Source organism: Triticum aestivum, chromosome 4B (genome assembly GCF_018294505.1).
Source record: "Triticum aestivum cultivar Chinese Spring chromosome 4B, IWGSC CS RefSeq v2.1, whole genome shotgun sequence".
Classification (NCBI taxonomy): domain Eukaryota; kingdom Viridiplantae; phylum Streptophyta; class Magnoliopsida; order Poales; family Poaceae; genus Triticum; species Triticum aestivum.
The window spans coordinates 39208834-39224872 of NC_057804.1; positions in this window are offsets into that span (position 1 = coordinate 39208834).

Below are 16039 nucleotides of genomic sequence, written 5' to 3' on the forward strand. Positions count from 1 at the left end.
AGAGACCATCACGGCTACACACGCGGTTGATGCATTTTATTTCGGATCTGGTGTCAAGTTATCTACAACCGGACATTAACAAATTCCCATCTGCCTATAACCGCAGGCACGGCTTTCGAAAGATTATACCTTGCAGGGGTGTCCCAACTTAGCCCATGATAAGCTCTCGCGATCAATGAAGGATATACCTTCTCCCATGAAGACCCGATCAGACTCGGAATCCCGGTTTACAAGACATTTCAACAATGGTAAAACAAGACCAGCAAAGCCGCCCGATGTGCCGACAAATCTCGATAGGAGTCGCACATACCTTGATCTCATGGCACACCGGATAAGTCAAGCTACGAGTAAAACCATCCCTCAAGTTGCCCCGAGGTGGCCCCGCAGGCTGCTCATTTCGTACCAACACTCGAAGGAGCACTGGCCCGGGGGGGTTAAAATAAAGATGACCCTCGGGCTCCGGAAACCCAAGGGGAAAAAAGGGCTAGGTGAGGCAAATGGTAAAACCAAGGTTGGGCCTTGCTGGAGGAGTTTTATTCAAAGCGAACTATCAAGGGGTTCCCATAAATCACCCAACCGCGTAAGAAACGCAAAATCCGGGAACATAACACCGGTATGACGGAAACTAGGGCGGCAAGAGTGGAACAAAACACCAGGCATAAGGCCGAGTCTTCCACCCTTTACCAAGTATATAGATGCATTAATAATATAAGAGATATTGTGATATCCCAACATAATCCTGTCCACCATGGAGCAATCTTCAACTTCACCTACAACTAGCAACGCTATAAGAGGGCTGAGCAAAGCGGTAACATAGCCAAACAATGGTTTGCTAGGAAGGGTGAAAAGGTTAGAGGCTGACATGGCAATTTGGGATGGCTTGATAAACATGTGATAGGTAGCGCAGCATAGCGATAGAACGAAGCAACTAGCATAGCAATGATAGTAGTGAGATCCAGGGTAGCGGTCATCTTGCCTGAAATCCCGCTAGGAAGAAGAACGAGTCCATGAAGAAGACAAGCGGACGTAGTCGAACGAATCCTCACAACTCTGGGACGAAACCGAAGCTAGCGAGAGAAGCAAACCAGGAAGGAGCAAATGACATGGTAAACAACCATCACATAAACATGGCATGATGCACAATCAAGTATGATGCATGCCCGGTTTAATGAGGCATGACATGGCAAAGTGCGACAAACAATACTACAAGTTAAGTGGAGCTCAATATGCAACGAGTTGCATATTGACGAAACACCGCAAGCAATTATTTAGTTGATCTCGTTTAAGCTAACAAACAATATTAAATGTTGTTAAACATGGCAAGAGGTGAAACATAATGAAACTACCTATCTAAGCAAGTTTAAATGAGGCCGGATCAACAAAACAACAATTCCGAAAAATCCCCATGTTATTTAGCAATTTAATGCAACAACAATTTTAAACATTTTAATTGTTGTTGTCATGATGCGGATGACATATGCAAGTTTTAAGCAATTTTATGAAAATGTTGACATGAGCATGTTATGAAGCATTTGGTCACCATTGCGGAACGAAAGGGATGCCACGGCAACGACAGCGGAAATGGTGCCACGGCAACATTCCGATGATCCAACAACTCACTGAGATACTGGGTGTCCCACATGACGGTGGCATGGCAAACGAGGAACGTGCAAAGACAATTCGATCACGGTGCAAAACTCGAGCATCTCATACAACGCACAAGCATTCGGTCCATGGCGGTCGTTCTTGGCGGTTTACCTTTGAAGCGTGCATTTCGGGGCGGTTCACAATCGTCGAGGGAAGTAGTCATTCACGGGACGTAGAGGAAGTAGTCGTACACGTTTCGTAGTTGTATACACTCCGTAGATGTTCGGGCTCACGTCAAGGAACTTGACGTCCACGGGGTCTTCGAGGTCGACGGTAGTGGTACACACGTTGTCGTGGAAGTAGTGGTTCATGTTTTGAAGGGGAACTTGACGAATCCGATGTCTCCGGGGGCGGCGGTAGTGGAACTTGGTGCTTCCGCTGCATGGGTCCTCGGCGACGGTAGTGGTACATGCATGTAGACGAACTGAACGAGTCGTTGTCATCCTGGTACTTGGCGAATCCCACAGCGGTGGTAGAGGTACACTTGGCGGTCTTGGGTCTTCATGATTTGGATGCATTCGGGGACGTCTCATTCGGTCAACGTAGAGGCCGTGTAGGCGAACTTGTTGGTTTTGATGACCCGAAACGAAGCAACACAAGGGCCTCAGGTGGGCAGCAGCAAGGAAGCAATGGTGGAGGTCAGCGGTAAGAAGCAGGCATGGGGCTCATCTGGTTCCCGGCCGGGTCTAGGCCGGTGGGACTCCATGGGGCGGAGGCCATGGCGTTCCTGATAGACGGGTGAGGGAGGAGCAAGGCGGCGGCAAACTCGGAGCTCGGGGACGAGGCACCGAGGGCGAGGCAGGGAAACAGCGGCCTGGTGGCACTCCGGCGAACTTGGCCGCAGGGACGGTCGCGGTCACGCGAGGAGAAGTAGGGCAGGCGGGAAGGCTTGCGGTGGCCTTGGTGATTCCAGTGACGGCAGCAGCAAGGGCGGGGCGAGGTCGGTGCTGCGGCGCAGATCGAGGCGACAAGGCAGCAGAGGGACGCGGGCAGGAGGTGAAGAAGACGGCGTGGTAGCAGGGCGATGGGGATGGACGGAGGAGATGGGCTCGCCGGCCAGAACGATGGCACGGCGGCAGAGGAATGGGTGGCCGGAGGCGCGGCCGGTCGCCGGGCAGTGGCGCGCGGGAGGAAAAGAGAGGCCATGGATCGGGCGTGAGGAGCTCCTCTCCCTTGGCTCGATGCGTGCGTATGTGTGTGGCGGCGGGCAGAGGGAACGAGAAGGAGAGATAATGAGCAGGGGGGACGAGCTAGGGTTAGATAGGGGCTGATGGGCCTAACAGATGGACCTAAATGGCCTGCTGGCTGCTGGGCTCTCTCTCGATTTCAAAGAAATAGAAGCTTGGAAGAAATGCCGAGAGAGGTTAGAGTGGAGTTTGGGCATGAAGTTAATTTTTCTCAGACCCACAAAAATGAGCTTGATCCCAGAAAAATAGAAGTGGGCATGATTGCAAGTTTAAATTCAAACTCATTTGATTATAAATCAAATGGGTTTGAACTAGGACATGGTAAAAGGAAGGTCCAAAATGTTGGGAATTTTGGTGGAGATTTGAAAAGTGATGAAACAAAATATGGGAATAGTTGAGGCCAAGGGTTTAGATAGAAAGGCCTGGGATTCGTTTGCAATTGTGTTATGGTTAATTCCAAAACAATGGAATATTATTTTTATAGCTCCCTAATAATATTGGGAGGATATATGTTATAAAGAGAAATCACCATGTGCATTTCCCTCGATTTAAATGGACCGAAGATCCATACGATTTTATTTAGATGAGTTTGTAAAAGGGTTGCATGATGACATGATGCAATGCAAATGATGCAAAGAGATGAGATGCATGACATGAACAAAATGCAAAACAACAGACAAAACCCAACCACGAAGGGAATAACATATCACATCTCCGGAAAAGGCAAGAGTTGGAGTTACGGATATGGAAAGTTGCATCCGGGGTGTTACACCGGCCCCCTCTAGATGAGATCTAGAGGGGGGCAGAGGCCAGGGAGGGGGCTTGCCCCCCAAGCAAGGGTTCCCCCCCCCCAACCCTAGGCGCATGGGCCCAAGGGGGGGCCGCCCAGCCCTCCAGGGGCTGGTTCCCTGCCCCTTGCGGCCCATGAGTCCCTCCGAGAGGGGTGGCCCCTCCCGGTGGACCCCCGGAACCTCTCCGGTGGCCCCGGTACAATACCAATATGCCCCCGAAACTTTCCGGTGTCCGTATGACAACTTCCCATATATAAATCTTCACCTCCGGACCATTCCGGAACTCCTCGTGACGTCCGGGATCTCATCCGGGACTCCGAACAACATTCGGTAATCACATACAAGTCTTCCTAATAAACCTAGCGTTACCGAACCTTAAGTGTGTAGACCCTACGGGTTCGGGAGACATGCAGACATGACCGAGATGGCTCTCCGGTCAATAACCAACAGCGGAATCTGGATACCCATGTTGGCTCCCACATGCTCCTCGATGATCTCATCGGATGAACCACGATGTTGAGGATTCAATCAACCCCGTATACAATTCCCTCTGTCAGACGGTATGTTACTTGCCCGAGATTCGATCGTCGGTATCCCAATACCTCGTTCAATCTCGTTATCGGCAAGTCACTTTACTCGTACCGTAATGCATGATCCCGTGACCAGACACTTGGTCACTTTGAGCTCATTATGATGATGCACTACCGAGTGGGCCCAGTGATACCTCTCCGTTATCCGGAGTGACAAATCCCAGTCTCGATCCGTGTCAACCCAATAGACACTTTCGGAGATACCTGTAGTGCACCTTTATAGTCACCCAGTTACGTTGTGACGTTTGGTACACCTAAAGCACTCCAAGGTATCCGGGAGTTACACGATCTCATGGTCTAAGGAAGAGATACTTGACATTGGAAAAGCTCTAGCAAAACGAACTACATGATCTTGTGCTATGCTCAGTATTGGTCTTGTCCATCACATCATTCTCCTAATGATGTTATCCCGTTGTCATTGACATCTAATGTCCATAGTCAGGAAACCGTGACTATCTGTTGACCAACGAGCTAGTCAACTAGAGTCTTACTAGGGACATATTGTGGTCTATGTATTCACACGTGTATTACGATTTCCGGATAATACAATTATAGCATGAATAAAAGACAATTATCATGAACAATGAAATGTAATAATAATCCTTTTATTATTGCCTCTAGGGCATATTTCCAACAGTCTCCCACTTGCACTAGAGTCAATAATCTAGTTACATTGTGATGAATCGAACACCCATAGAGTTCTGGTGTTGATCATGTTTTGCTCGCGGAAGAGGTTTAGTCAATGGATTTGCGACATTCAGATCCGTATGTACTTTGCAAATATCTATGTCTCCATCTTGAACATTTTCACGGATGGAGTTGAAGCGACGCTTCATGTGCCTGGTCTTCTTGTGAAACCTGGGCTCCTTGGCAAGGGCAATAGCTCCAGTGTTGTCACAGAAGAGTTTGATCAGCCCCAACGCATTGGGTATGACTCCTAGGTTGGTGATGAACTCCTTCACCCAAATTGCTTCATGTGCTGCCTCCGAGGCTGCCATGTACTCCGCTTCACATGTAGATCCCGCCACGACGCTCTGCTTGCAGCTGCACCAGCATACTGCCCCACCATTCAACATATACACGTATCCGGTTTGTGACTTAGAGTCATCCAGATCTGTGTCGAAGCTAGCGTCAGTGTAACCCTTTACGACGAGCTCTTCGTCACCTCCATAAACGAGAAACATGTCCTTTGTCCTTTTCAGGTACTTCAGGATATTCTTGACCGATGTCCAGTGTTCCTTGCCGGGATTACTTTGGTACCTTCCTACCAAACTTACGGCAAGGTTTACATCAGGTCTAGTACACAGCATGGCATACATAATAGATCCTATGGCTGAGGCATAGGGGATGACGCTCATCTCTTCTTTATCTTTCGCCGTGGTCAGGCATTGAGCCGAGCTCAATATCACACCTTGCAATACAGGCAAGAACCCTTTCTTGGACTGATCCATTTTGAACTTCTTCAAAATCTTATCAAGGTATGTGCTTTGTGAAAGACCTATGAGGCGTCTCGATCTATCCCTATAGATCTTGATGCCTAATATGTAAGCAGCTTCTCCAAAGTCCTTCATTGAAAAACACTTATTCAAGTAGGCCTTAATGTTGTCCAAGAATTCTATATCATTTCCCATCAAAAGTATGTCATCTACATATAATATGAGAAATGCTACAGAGCTCCCACTCACTTTCTTGTAAACGTAGGCTTCTCCATAAGTCTGCATAAACCCAAACGCTTTGATCATCTCATCAAAGCGAATGTTCCAACTCCGAGATGCCTGCACCAGCCCATAAATGGATCGCTGGAGCTTGCATACTTTGTTAGCATTCTTAGGATCGACAAAACCTTTCGGCTGCATCATATACAGCTCTTCCTTAAGATAACTGTTAAGGAATGCCGTTTTGACGTCCATCTGCCATATCTCATAATCATAGTATGCGGCAATTGCTAACATGATTCGGACGGACTTAAGCTTCGCTACGGGAGAGAAAGTCTCATCGTAGTCAATCCCTTGAACTTGTCGATAACCCTTAGCGACAAGTCGAGCTTTATAGATGGTGACATTACCATCCGCGTCCGTCTTCTTCTTAAAGATCCATTTGTTTTCTATCGCTCGCCGATCATCGGGCAAGTCAGTCAAAGTCCATACTTTGTTTTCATACATGGATTCTATATCAGATTGCATGGCTTCTAGCCATTTGTTGGAATCTGGGCCCGCCATCGCTTCTTCATAGTTCGAAGGTTCACCGTTGTCTAACAACATGATTTCCATGACAGGGTTGCCATACCACTCTGGTGTGGAACGTGTCCTTGTGGACCTATGAAGTTCAGTAGCAACTTGATCCGAAGTACCTTGATCATCATCATTAATTTCCTCTCAAGTCGGTGTAGGCACCACAGGAATGTTTTCCTGAGCTGCACTACTTTCCGGTTCAAGAGGTAGTACTTCATCGAGTTCTACTTTCCTCCCACTTACTCCTTTCGAGAGAAACTCTTTTTCCAGAAAGGATCCGTTCTTGGCAACAAAAGATCTTGCCCTCGGATCTTAAGTAGAAGGTATACCCAATGGTTTCCTTAGGGTATCCTATGAAGACACATTTTTCTGACTTGGGTTCGAGCTTTTCAGGTTGTAGTTTCTTGACATAAGCACCGCATCCCCAAACTTTTAGAAACGACAGCTTAGGTTTCTTCCCAAACCATAATTCATACGGTGTCGTCTCAACGGATTTAGACGGTGACATATTTAAAGTGAATGTAGCTGTCTCTAGAGCGTATCCCCAAAATGATAGCGGTAAATCGGTAAGAGACATCATAGATCGCACCATATCCAATAGAGTGCGATTACGATGTTCGGACACACCGTTATGCTGAGGTGTTCCAGGCGGCGTGAGTTGTGAAACAATCCCACATTTCCTTAAGTGTGTACCAAATTCGTGACTTAAATATTCTCCTCCACGATCCGATTGTAAGAATTTTATCTTTCGGTCACGTTGATTCTCTACTTCATTCTGAAATTCCTTGAACTTTTCAAAGGTCTCAGACTTGTGTTTCATCAAGTAGACATACCCATATCTACTCAAGTCATCACTGAGAGTGAGAACATAACGATATCCTCCGCGAGCCTCAACGCTCATTGGACCACACACATCAGTATGTATGATTTCCAACAAGTTGGTTGCTCGCTCCATTGTTCCGGAGAACGGAGTTTTGGTCATTTTGCCCATGAGGCATGGTTCGCATGTGTCAAATGATTCATAATCGAGAGACTCTAAAAGTCCATCAGCATGGAGCTTCTTCATGCGCTTGACACCAATGTGACCAAGGCGGCAGTGCCACAAGTATGTGGGACTATCGTTATCAACTTTACATCTTTTGGTATTCACACTATGAATATGTGTAACATTACGTTCGAGATTCATTAAGAATAAACCATTAACCATCGGGGCATGACCATAAAACATATCTCTCATATAAATAGAACAACCATTATTCTCGGATTTAAATGAGTAGCCATCTCGCATCAAACGAGATCCAGATACAATGTTCATGCTCAAACTTGGCACTAAATAACAATTATTGAGGTTTAAAACTAATCCCGTAGGTAAATGTAGAGGTAGCGTGCCGACGGCGATCACATCGACCATGGAACCATTCCCGACACGCATCGTCACCTCGTCCTTCGCCAGTCTCCGCTTAATCCGCAGCTCCTGCTGTGAGTTACAAATATGAGCAACGGCACTGGTATCAAATACCCAGGAGTTACTACGAGTACTGGTAAGGTACACATCAATTACATGTATATCAAATATACCTTTAGTGTTGCCGGCCTTCTTGTCCGCTAAGTATTTGGGGCAGTTCCGCTTCTAGTGACCCTTCCCTTTGCAATAAAACCACTCAGTCTCAGGCTTGGGTCCATTCTTTGACTTCTTCCCGGCAACTGGCTTACCGGGCGCGGCAACATCTTTGCCGTCCTTCTTGAAGTTCTTCTTACCCTTGCCCTTCTTGACCTTAGCAGTCTTATTGACCATCAACACTTGATGTTCTTTCTTGATTTCAACCTCTACTGACTTCAGCATTGAAAATACTTCAGGAATGGTCTTTACCATCCCCTGCATATTGTAGTTCATCACAAAGCTCTTGTAGCTTGGTGGGAGCGACTGAAGGATTCTGTCAATGACCGCCTCGTCCGGGAGGTTGATCTCCAGCTGGGACAGGCAGTTGTGCAACCCAGACATTTTGAGTATGTGCTCACTGACAGAACTGTTTTCCTCCATCTTACAACTATAGAACTTGTCGGAGACTTCATATCTCTCGACCCGGGCATGAGCTTGAAAAACCATTTTCAGCTCCTCGAACATCTCATATGCTCCGTGTTGCTCAAAACGCTTTTGGAGCCCTGGTTCTAAGCTGTAAAGCATGCCGCACTGAACGAGGGAGTAATCATCAGCACGTGACTGCCAAGCATTCATAATGTCTTGGTTCTCTGGGATGGGTGCTTCACCTAGCGGTCCTTCTAGGACATATGCTTTCTTGGATGCTATGAGGATGATCCTCAGGTTCCAGACCCAGTCCGAATAGTTGCTGCCATCATCTTTCAGCTTGGTTTTCTCTAGGAACGCGTTGAAGTTCATGTTGACATGAGCGTTGGCCATTTGATCTACAAGACATATTTTGCAAAGACTTTAGACTAAGTTCATGATAATTAAGTTCATCTAATCAAATTATTTAATGAACTCTCACTCAGATTGACATCCCTCTTGTCATCTAAGTGTTACACGATCCAAGTCGACTAGGCCGTGTCCGATCATCACGTGAGACGGACTAGTCATCATCGGTGAACATCTCCATGTTGACCGTATCTTCCATACTACTCATGTTCGACCATTCGGTCTCTTGTGTTCCGAGGCCATGTCTGTACATGCTAGGCTCGTCAAGTTAACCCTAAGTGTTTATGCATGTGTAAAATTGTCTTACACCCGTTGTATGTGAACGTAAGGATCTATCACACCCGATCATCACGTGGTGCTTCGAAACGACGAACTTTAGCAACGGCGCACAGTTAGGGGGAACACTTTCTTGAAATTATTATAAGGGATCATCTTATTTAATACCGTCGTTCTAAGTAAACAAGATGCATAAACATAATAAACATCACATGCAATTATATAAAGTAGTGACATGATATGGCCAATATCATATAGCTCCTTCGACCTCCATCTTCGGGGCTCCATGATCATCTTCGTCACCGGCATGACACCATGATCTCCATCATCCTGATCTCCATCATCATGATCTCCATCATCGTGTCTTCATGAAGTTGTCACGCCAACGACTACTTCTACTTCTATGGCTAACGCATTTAGCAATAAAGTAAAGTAATTTACATGGCGTTCTTCAATGACACGCAGGTCATACAAAAATAAAGACAACTCCTATGGCTCCTGCCAGTTGTCATACTCATCGACATGCAAGTCGTGATTCCTATTACAAGAACATGATCTCATACATCACAATATATCATTCATCATTCATCACAACTTCTGGCCATATCACATCACATGACAATTGCTGCAAAAACAAGTTAGACGTCCTCTAATTGTTGTTGCATCTTTTACGTGGCTGCAATTGGGTTCTAGCAAGAATGTTTTCTTACCTACGAATAACCACAACGTGACTTTGTCAACTTCTATTTACCCTTCATAAGGACCTTTTCATCTAATCCGCTCCAAATAAAGTAGGAGAGACAGACACCTGCTAGACACCTTATGCAACTAGTGCATATCAGTCGGTGGAACCTGTCTCACGTAAGCGTACGTGTAAGGTCGGTCCGGGCCGCTTCATCCCACAATACAGCTGAAGCAAGAAAAGACTAGTAGCGGAAAGCAAGTTGACAAGATCTACGCCCACAACAAAATTGTGTTCTACTCGTGCAATAGAGAACTACGCATAGACCTAGCTCATGATGCCACTGTTGGGGAACGTTGCAGAAAATTAAAAATTTTCCTACGGTTTCACCAAGATCCATCTATGAGTTCATCTAAGCAACGAGTGATAGGAGAGAGATTGCATCTACATACCACTTGTAGATCGCGTGCGGAAGCGTTCAAGGGAACGGGGATGATGGAGTCGTACTCGCCGTGATCCAAATCACCGATGACCAAGTGCCGAACGGACAGCACCTCCGCGTTCAACACACATACGGAGCGGATGACGTCTCCTCCTTCTTGATCCAGCAAGGGGGAAGGAGAGGTTGAGGAAGAAGGCTCCAGCAGCAGCACGACAGCGTGGTGATGGTGGAGAGGCGGTACTCCGACAGGGCTTCGCCAAGCACTTAACGGAGGAGGAGAGGTGTTGGGGAGGGGAGGGGCTGCACCTTGGATGTTCTTTGCAGCCCTCGCCTTGCCCCTCTATTTATAGGGGAAGGGAGAAGGGGGCCGGCCCCCTCTAGATGAGATCTAGAGGGGGGCGGCGGCCAGGGAGGGGGGCTTGCCCCCCAAGCAAGGGGGGCGCCCCCACTAGGGTCCCCCCCCCCAACCCTAGGTGCATGGGCCCAAGGGGGGAGGGGCGCCCAGCCCTCCAGGGGCTGGTTCCCTGCCCCTTGTGGCCCATGAGTCCCTCCGAGAGGGGTGGCCCCTCCCGGTGGACCCCCGAAACCTCTCCGGTGGCCCCGGTACAATACCAATATGCCCCCGAAACTTTCCGGTGTCCGTATGACAACTTCCCATATATAAATCTTCACCTCTGGACCATTCCGGAACTCCTCGTGACGTCCGAGATCTCATCCGGGACTCCGAACAACATTCGGTAATCACATACAAGTCTTCCTAATAAACCTAGCATCACCGAACCTTAAGTGTGTAGACCCTACGGGTTCGGGAGACATGCAGACATGACCGAGATGGCTCTCCGGTCAATAACCAACAGCAGGATCTGGATACCCATGTTGGCTCCCACATGCTCCTCGATGATCTCATCGGATGAACCACGATGTCGAGGATTCAATCAACCCCGTATACAATTCCTTCTGTCAAACGGTATGTTACTTGCCCGAGATTCGATCGTCGGTATCCCAATACCTCGTTCAATCTCGTTACCGGCAAGTCACTTTACTCATGATCATATGTCGGTGTGAAAACTGGCAGATCTCGGGTAGGGGGTACCAAGCTTTGTGTCTTAGGATCGATGGTAACATGAACACGGGATTTTACCCAGCTTCGAGCTCTCTCAAAGAGATAACACCCTAGATGCTACTTTTGATTGTATTCGATGTGCATGATTACATAGTTGATCTACCTTGAGATCATATGTTGTGGTCTAAACCCTAGAGGTATGATGAGTAATGTCATGACCATCTATCGAGTAGCCTGGCATTGGCTTATATAATGTACCAGAGGCCTAGGATAACAAGAGTCCTAGTCGAATACGCGGATGGAGAGGAGTCCTTGTCTTGATCACCAAGTCTTGTGGAATCTTCCTCGTGTATACATCGGTTGTCTGAACTGGCCCATGAGTAAATGGCCATGGGGGTCGGCCTAATCCAACTGATTGGGAGACGACGTGGTGAGTACCCCCTAGTCCACGACACCGTCAGGTGCAAAAATGCGTCAAGAGTATTATAGAAAAGGACGTCTGCCTTACCAACGCGATCCAGGTGATGCTCGTCCGCCGAACCCTTCCCTGCCAGCGACAACCTCTCCGTATGTGGGAGTTTAATATGGAAGGGTCGCGGACTCCACAACGACTCTTCAAAACAACGCATAAAGTGATTTGGAAATAACACTTCAAATCTCACAAATCATGGCCGGAGACGTCCGAGGACATCGTCCTTGACTGCAACCATCCGGCCACCCCGGTAAGGGTTAAATTTCCGCACATAGCTTGATTTATCAATCCAAGGGGGTACACTGAGAATTCCATCCTTTAAACAGGGCTGGACAAAGAAGGCGGAGCGGATCAGGTGTCCGGACCCTCTCCCCGAAGATCCAGCTGATCCTCTCATAATGAGGATGATGGTCCCAGCGCCATACCAGGCACTGGTGAAGAAGGACAAGAAGAAAAAGGGGAAGGAGGCCAAAAGTGGCCTCCACCATGAAGATACTTCGGACGCTAAGTCCGGAGGGACCGAGGCTCCCTCCTTTCACGAGCGAGACAAAGACGAAGACGAGGAGGAGGAAGAAGAAGACAACCCTTCTCTCAAAGGGAAAAAGAGGGCGGCCTTCGCATATCCGGAGGCAAGGGCATCTCCAAGAGGGGAAAGTTATCACTCCCAAATGACTCAGATTCGGATGCCGAAGCAATCCCCAAGCACCGCCCCCGGGCCAAGCCCCTTGCCAAATCGTAAGTACCTAAAGATGCTTTACATACATACAATCCTTTACAAATTGTAAGAATAATATTAAGTCATGTGTTTCAGTCCGTCCCGTGATATTCCTCAAGAATCATTGTCATCGCGGGATCTTCCGCCGAAGATGATGGAGAGCGAGACGCCTCCACAAGCTTCCCCCCTCCTACGGCGGATGACACTGAGGTGTCATCCCAAAGGATCTCTCCAGGCTTCGGAGAAGTGCGGGAAGGGACCACGATGGCGCCAGAGGATAACACCTCGGCTGCCAAGAACATGAGGGGTGCCACCCTCATGGAGAGTGGTGACGGGTGTCTTGGATCATCTGATCCCCGGCCGGATACTACTCCAGATATAAAAACAGCTCGGGGGTCTAATCAGCAGACCCTCCGAAGAAGGGGGAAGCAGCCATTCCGGTGGCAACCTCTTCTAATCCGGTGGCGCCGAACACGCTGATGGATGCTCTGCAAAGTGCGTCCGTCTTGGAAGAGGATCGTACCTTGATGGGTACGATGGTTGAAAAGATTTAGTCTGCTAAAAGAGGGCTGAATGAGGCCTTCATGAGCCTACTAACGGGCTTCGAGGTATGCTATGTAATGTCTTTAGCTGCTTTCCATATAAAAAATATGCCTGTTATATAGATAGTAGCCCCTAATACTTTGTTCAGCCCATGGAGAAGGGCAAACAGAGGATCTATATACATCTGCAGGAAATAACATACTTATCTTTTTGTTTAAAAATAAGCTTCACTCTTAGCGGCGACCGCTCAGGCCGCCGAAACTTCCGAACTGAAGCAGAAACTGCAGCTGGCCGAAGAGGACATTATCCTTATGAACAAATGGCTCGACGAGGCACAAGGTATATTTCAAGTACTCCGTACATGATTGCATTAATATGCAAACGCTAAGTTTAAGCTTAAGCACTGCTATATGCATAATTGCAGATGGCGCTGCTAGGCCTGGTCGATTGGTATAAACCAAAAATTCGGTTTCTACAATTCATTTTTTTTATAATTTCGGTTAGGAAAGTTGAAAACTGAAATTTACTTTACAAAATAAATAACCGAAAAATCAGTTAACCGAGATTTCGGTTTGGTATTTGGTTTTATATCGTATTAGCCAAATGCAATAAGAATTTCAGCTATGTGCTAGCCACCTTCCACCTGCGCTCTTATATAAGCTAGGAATTCAACTCCTTCTGTATGTCCAGCCGAGGTGGTACTAAACTAAGTAACATGCAACCGGCAGCGCACGTACAGTGGCTTTACTGGAGAAAAAGAAAGCCCGTAAGAGCTTGGGCCTTGCACGCATGTTGGTTGACTTGGCCCATGAATTTTCCTTCCCTCGTCGCGCGCGCGTGCTGCAGAGGCTACGTAGCGCTGGAGAAACTACTGTAGGTTTACATGGTGACGTATGTTCGGTTTCCTATTCGGCTAACCGAGCTAAAAATCATACCGACCGAAGTAAGTTCGTTTTGTAGAGTTAAAAACCGAATTTTTCTATTCCAGCAACAAAAACCAAAAATTCAGTTTTTTCGGTTTCGGTATCGGTTTGGTCTTCGGTTCGTCAGTTTTTATGCCCACCCCTAGGCGCTGCTGAGGTCTAGACCCTCAGGGGTGACCTTGCCTGGGGGAAGGACTAGGCAAGGCTGAGCAATGCGGCGACATATTTGAAGGCCGAACAAGCCACCCGGCGCGAGTTCGAGGAGCGGGTATCCAAAATGGAGCAAGATCTCAAGGAAGCCACTCGCAAGTGCAAGTCCCTCAAGGAGGATAATAAAGCTAAGGCGGCCGAACTCGCCAAGGCCCTTCAGGAAGCCCAAGATGCGAGGTCCGAATCTCGAGCGGCTCGCGAGTAGATCCGACAGGCCGGACATATAGCAGCTGGTAAGCCCTTTCTTTTACAGTCTAAGTTTGGCGATCAGAGGTATGCCTTGCTTAATCGACTATGGAGTTCTCCAGACGCTTTTGCGGACCTGTCGAAGAGTGACGCCGACGCCGAGCAATTCTACCAAGCCCAGGAGGGGCATGCGATGGAGAAGCTGTTCTGGTCGCAGTTCGCGACGCAGGAGCGCTCGGCGCTGTTGAACGACTAGATGGCGCAGTGGGCCGAACTGCATAAGATGTACGAAGCAGCCATGAAGGATGTAATAATCCGGCTGTGGCCAGCCGAACCCATTCTAAGCAGCTATTTTGGCCTAGTGCGGCGACTTGTCGATGCATTGCCCGAATTGATGGAATCAAGCAGTCAGTGTGCATAGAAGGTGCACAGATGGTCTTCTCCCACGTCAAGATGCACTAGGCGAAGATGAAGGTTGCCGTTATTGCCGTTGAGGGTCCTCCCGGGGGCAAGGACCACCACACGCCGGAGCGCTACTTAGAAGACGTCCTAGTGGGCGCTCGCTTGATAGAGGGTCAATGCTCAAAGGACATTATGTTCGAATGAATGTATCAGAACGACCCGGACGTTTCTATTATATATATTAAGGCTTTGTGATATATTTGCGCCATTTTCTAAAAGTTCTTTCCTCTTGTGCGGACGTTTATGTATTCCTGAGAGTTTTTCAGTCATTGGCTTCGGCCCCCACGTAGATACTACGGGGGTGTTCGGAATGGCACATGATCACTCTTGGCCCAATGTCTTGGTCCGTAAAGGAGGTGTCAGTGCGGCGAACCTGGCAATCAGACTATGTGGCTTTGCCACTCTCACTTAGCCATAGGAGTTTGATGATGGGGCTATTATATATCCCCTGGTGTGTACTCAGATGTCTGGATGCGGATTCGTTACGTATGTGACCAGAAAAATAGTCCTTCGTATAATACGGAAAAATCGCTAAAGATTTAGTAAGTCGCCGAGTGGCTGACCAGCTCTCGCCGCATCATGACAGTCAGTTTTTGGCTTTCTCTACTAACATTCTTGACCGGACGAACCAGAAACAAAATCACAGTAGTTCTCCCTTTACCACCCTAGCCAAACAAACGGAACGTAAGGTAGCAAACACAGGAGCCGAGCAACCCAACTTTTGACCAAAGACATGATTTGGAGCTGATGCATATAATGCCAAGTTCGGGACACCGAAGTGTGCTATAAAGCTATTTGGGCTTTTTTTTGGCAACACATATCTGGCCACTTGGAGCCCCTGGCAATGGGTGCCGAGGTGTGTGAGTGAAACAGCTGGGGAGACGGAGTATGATTTTATAAATAAGGTCGTCACCGAAAAAATTGTCTTCACTAGAATTTGATTGATACGTCAAAACGTGATCTTACAGAGGGCACCATAAGCACCAAGGCTATTTTACATCCCGGGGGTCTAAGAATAAGGAGAAAATCTCGATACAGGTCTTTGAAGAAAGTTTGGTCTAAGAATCCTTTGGACATTAGTGTCGCACTTCTGCGCCGCTTTCGCCTTGTAGAGAGAGACACCTTGAGAGGAATTGTCTTCAGCTATCCGCATGAAACCGGGCTCGAAGAGAGTCCTTGTAAGTC